Genomic DNA, 6165 nt, shown 5'->3' on the forward strand with positions numbered 1-6165 from the left:
TGAAGTGTGTCATTGTTGGTTTTGTGTCTCCATTTGAATTTAGCTTTTAGATATTTCAAATTAGAATTTTAAAAGTGATCAAGTGTAGATGAAATACATGTGTCGGCAACAAGCTATGATGCTAGTACTTTCTTAATGGTAAAACTATACGGTTAATAATAAGTATAGGGAAAAGAGTTCAATTTTACTTGAATGGATGAACAAAACAAAGTAGGACTGTGATCTTAATCTTTAATTCTTTCGAGTGTTAAGTTTACTTATTGGATCATGTTGAATGTGATATCTGGCTAAATCCAGGATTTTCATGATTTTTATAAGAAAGATAAAAATTTCTATTTGTATCTGACATGAGGTAAGGTATCAGGTGGATTAATTATTTCAATTACTTTTCCCTTGGTTATATTAAGCTAGCTATGTTTGTGTATTGGTTATTATTTCTCCGTAAAGTAGTGTAATCAGTTACATATCCAGGAATCCAGGACCTTTTTATCAGAGAGACAAGTTACTAGTTACACTATTTTTAGGATTTTTAGCTGAATGTAAACTACATTTATTTGTCTGTTTGGCCTCCCATGTATATATCTTCACATATTCAATGCAATTTTTCCCTTTAAGAAAAAGAAGGCCATGGAGAGCTTTTCTTCTATATGGCCCTCCAGGAACTAGGAAGTCATACTTAGCCAAGGCTGTTGCAACTGAGGCAGATTCTACATTCTTCAGATTTGTAATCTGACTGACTAATGGGAAATGAAGTATCACCTTTTTTTTATCTCTCTACCCGATTTTGGTGTATTTTTTCAATCTAGTAAAAGTCTAGAACTATAAATTTTCCTCCTTTTCTTGTTTATCAGCATGACATGTACTTTTTCTAGTTCCCAGTTTTAATAAATATCAAAATTTATCTTTATACTATATTCATGGAGATTTTAGGGAAACCCCTTAGATTTGCTGATAGGCTCCATATGTATTTCTCTCCTTTAATATATATCTATTTTTTAGCAGTGTTCCACATGTCACTGTTTTTACGTTCTATAAAGAAGAGGTTGTAAAAGTATTATAATTTCACCATCTAGACATGATTCTAATAATTTTCCGTTGAAGTGCCAACTGTGAAACCTTTGACTAAATTAAATGACTTGAATTGTTTGTTTAGTAACTTGCATCAACAATGCTTCTAGGCTGATACTGTCTATGTGGTGTATAGTTCATGTACTTACAAAGGTATCAAGCTTGCAAGTCTTAAGGGGTTATAATGGACATCATATAAAAGTTTGGAAGTTTATCATTCTAATGTCTTATTGGCACCCATGCGTATACTTGATTAACAGGTAAATCTTGGCAGAACAGAATTATAGAGTACTATTTAATTTTCATATATCTTCAAGCTTCCTCATTGAATGCACAGAAATAACATCTGTTTTGCAAAAGTTTGGTCCTCCTGGATAAGTTGGATAGAGGAACAAGCACTTATAAAGAATAGGATATAGCATATGCGGTATGATAATTTATCTGCTTTCTGAAGTTTACATCCAGTCTCCTTGCAAGTCCTTTTCTAGTTTCCTTTGTCAAAAGTAAAGGCTTATTTTCTGACTACTTGTATAGCACATTTATTAACTACTTGTATATGCTCATAGTGCACCTCGTTGACACTGGTATATCAATGCAAATATATTATTTAACTTATGTAATTGCATCGTGTTGTTTGGTTCTGTTGGATCCTTGAATTTAAATATGTTGTTTGATTTAATCAAATAGTCATAAGATTATATTTACTTTTGTGTATTATGCGTTGGAATTTAGCTCAAGGAACTTGAGAAATTAGGCCCAAAGAAGGGTGTTATTTCCTAGTCTGTTAAAGATGTTATACAAAGTCTAGTAGATGATGACGTTGTCTTCAAAGACAAGATTGGAACTTCTGTGAGTATATTTAACTCAAATTATTTATTTAACAAATTATGCTCTGAATATTGACTAACAAGGTTGTTGTATATAAATACTTATTCTTCTGTTAAATTGCAGGTATACTTCTGGAGCCTCCGTAGCTTCGCGGGAAATCAGGTAAACTTTATGTTTCAGCTCCTCACCAAAATTTTCAGAATCTGTTTTTCTGTAAATATAATAATCCTTTCTTTTACCAAATCTCAATATTACTTGTTTATCAGCTAAGGAATGTGTATCGAAAACTTGAATCTGATTTACAAGGCCGTAGGAAGCGGATGGCAGAACTCGTTGAACAATGTAATGCTTTAAAGAAAGGTCGTGAAGACTCTTCAGAAGCATGCAACCATAAGTGTGCCTTTTGTCATTCTTCTAAAGTGGTTGATGTTAGTATTGACTTCTGAACATGAACCAAGATTTGTGTCTCTCTGTGTGTGTAGAGACTCTATTGATTAGTATGGTTCAAAGATGAGACTCTTATGTATTAGTATTGTTTGGAAATTAAGACTGTTATGTACGGCAACTTTGATATTTTGTTGCTAATGAGATTGTTCTTTACACAAAACATGTATTTAAATTTTTTTAAAATTAACTATTACATCTTCATTTTCTAGTGAAATTTATGTTTATATATAGGGTTGAATTACAAATGCTAATGTTATTTAATTACAAAAAAATGGTGTTACAATAGATAAAATCGACTGTTACAATAGGCTATGTGGGTCTAGAGATGGCAAAATAATCCGATCCGACGGAGACCCGATCCGAAACCCGAAATTTTGGATTTACCGAACCCGATTTTTTGGATTTGGATATGGATTTAAATTTTAAACCCGAAATTTTTTGGATTTGGATTTGGATATTAGGTATACCTAGGGGTGTACACGGTTTGACCAACCCGACCAATCCAAACCGAACCGACCCTATTTCGGCCGAACCAAACCGATTTTTTTCAACCCGATATATAGTTGGGTTGAAAAAATGTCAACCCGATTTAATTGGGTTGGATATGGTTTTCGATAATTTTAAACCAATCCAACCCAACCCAACCCGATTAAAATATATATGTACATGCTAATAAGTTAATCCAAAATTATGTTTATGCCATTTACATAGATCCATATATCTCTAACTGTAAACCTCCGTGTTCATAGTTCATTTCGTAACAACAATAGATGTTTAATTAGTGTTATATTTTTTGCATTTATGATTCATTCCAAAATATAAAGCGTAAGCAATATTATTAGTACTTTTGATGTCGAAAATTAGATGTTTAAGACTATTCAATATGGAGGATTGTAATATTATTTTGAACTATTTTAAAGTGTTTTAAACTTTAAAACCTTATGTTTTATTATAATTTTTTATATTAATTTTGTATATTTAATAAACCGATCAAACCGATCCAAACCGAACCAAACCGAAGTATACAAATTGGTTTGGGTTACAAATTTAAACGGTTTGGGTTGGGTTGAAATTTTGAAAACCCGAATTAATTGGGTTGGGTTGCTAAATTCTCCCAACCCGCCCAACCCAATCCGTGTACACCCCTAGGTATACCGATCCGAAACTCGATCCGAAATCCGAAACTCTATCCGAATCCGATTCGAACCCGAAATCCGAAAAAACCCGAATTATTATATATTAATTATACATATATATATATAATATTAGAATTTTATATATTACATATTATAATATTATAATATATATATATTAATAATTTACATTATACATATTATAATATAATTTTTAAAACATATATTTTTATATTTATGTTAAAAATTAACTAATTATAAAGTTTAATTAAATATAATTATTCAATCATTTAAACGGGTGATAAAGTTTATTATATTAACAAAACATCATTTAGTAATAAATCTAAAAAACTGGGTATCAATTGAGTTGATTTTTTAAATATTAGGTATACATATAATAACACAATTAATGATGTGGTGTAGTGGTTGAAGATGACACGTTAAAACTCTTTCTCTACAAGTCGTGTGTTCGATCCCAAACACTTGAAATATCAATAATTAAATAATTTTTTAGATTTCGGATTCGGGTTCGGGTTTCGGGTTCGGGTATGAATATCCAATTCAAAAAAAATCGGGTTTCGGGTATACCCGAATCCGATCCGATGGATCGTGTTCGGGTATTCATTTTCGGGTATTTTTCGGGATCGGGTCGGGTTCGGGTATGGATAAAATTTTCGGGTTTGGATATGCATTCTGCAATACCCGATCCGATCCGACCCGATTGCCATCCCTATATGGGTCCCACGTGTGGGGCCACTTCTGCAATCTAGATTGAACTTAATGTATCACTCATTTTGCGTTACATTTGGGCCTATTAGCGTTACAGTAGGTGCCTATTGTAACGTTTTCCTCTCTGTTACAATAGGTCACTGAAGTGTTACATTAGGGTGTCTATTGTAATGCTCGTATACGTAACGCCCCATGGTGTTACAATAGACCTATTGTAACGCTTTTAGGGCTTATTGTAACACCATTTAGGCATTACAATATCCCACTTATGGCGTATTGGAATAAGAAGAATACAAGAAGAAACAATAATCATAATACATATTTTTAAACCCAACATGCGGAACTCAACCCGATATAACTGAATCTTAGGGATGTCAATTTGACTTAGTCTTGTTATTGTATAGGCATGTCTTACACAACAATTTCCCCCAATTTGTGAGAAGATTGTTTATCACAAATTCATGCTTGGTAACAAGACTAACCCCAAGCTAAAATCAAATACATAAAACTTAACAGATTGACAAATACAAACTTTTATACATTGAGTAATTACATCAGTTCAACATTACAAACACTAGGTAAAATTTCCATAGCCTGGTTCTTTCTTAATGAGATCTTTGAGATTTACTAGCACTTGAAATTCTTCAATTACTTGTGTCCCTTGAAAGCTTATACCAGTTTGATCCATTTATCCAATTTGTAAATGTTGAGATAATTTACTCTGAATCTTGAGTAACTGCCAATATTTATGTTCAGAAAATGTATATCCTTTGAAATTCTACTTAACCCATTTTCGTTGAGCTCATTTGATCTTTGTTCAAATATATCAATTTCCGTTGCATACTTCTTATCCCTTTCTTCCTTCCCGACCCTTATTCTTGCATATCTTTCATCCCTTTCTCTCAGCCTTTCAGTCATCACAGGCTTCCACATCTTTGTACTTGTATCCTTGTCCTTCATCAAGCTAATCACCCTTTTCAATTCTATAGTTGAAAATGTTTCCATTACTTCCCTGCTAAGTAGAATGAAGGAGTCTTCTGGTAGTATATTTCAGACTTCACTCAAAGATACAACCCAAACTTTGACTATTTCTTCAGATAATTGTTGGCAGTACTCATTGTTAGGTCACACAACACTGTAGAAGGAGGTTGAATACAGTGTAGAATACAATCAAATCGATTTCGAACACAAGTAAGAGTAAACAGATATATTCGATATAATAAACTCTATTACAATGGAATTGTTCTCTCTCAGTGATGAACAAATATCATGAGAGCTGATAGGTTACAATGTATGATCTTCTCGATAATGATAACACATATAGTGTAAAACTATGTCTGTGTTTATATAGTACACAGTTACAAGATAACTTCTAATTGATATGGAATATAATTCTGTCTCCTAAAATATATCAATCAGATATCTTATACAATTATTTAAGTCCTCTAACTCTTTCTATGCATATCTTCTTTTTGTATTAGTCTCGATCTTCTTTCCTGTAAATCAGCTTCCTTCCTTAACTGTTAGTCCTCCAGTACTTAAGTTCTGATATCCATCTTCTGATATTATCTTCTGATAATCTAAGTCCTGATATCCTTAAGTTCTGACTTCCAGTAAGTATTGATTCCATTAAGTACTGATATTTCCTGTTTGTTAAGATCTGAAAACTAAACATTAAACATATTAGACATGACATCTCAAATATATCTAACAATCTCCCCCAACTTGTAAATTGTGCAAAATATACAAGTTAATAGATTTGATGATGTCAAAAACATTTAAGTTCAAATGTAATAAGAGTTTAATAAGACTATTAACTACAACTTACAGTCCTTTTAGCTTTACCAACTTCACTGGATCAATCTAAATCCATAATGATTCTTAACAAAATCTCTTACCAGCTTGTCTTTAGCTTTCCTCAGAATTTCAACTAACCGTGCTTTGACCTGCATCAGTTCTT

The sequence above is a fragment of the Apium graveolens genome, chromosome 10 (genome assembly GCF_009905375.1).
Source record: "Apium graveolens cultivar Ventura chromosome 10, ASM990537v1, whole genome shotgun sequence".
NCBI lineage: Eukaryota > Viridiplantae > Streptophyta > Magnoliopsida > Apiales > Apiaceae > Apium > Apium graveolens.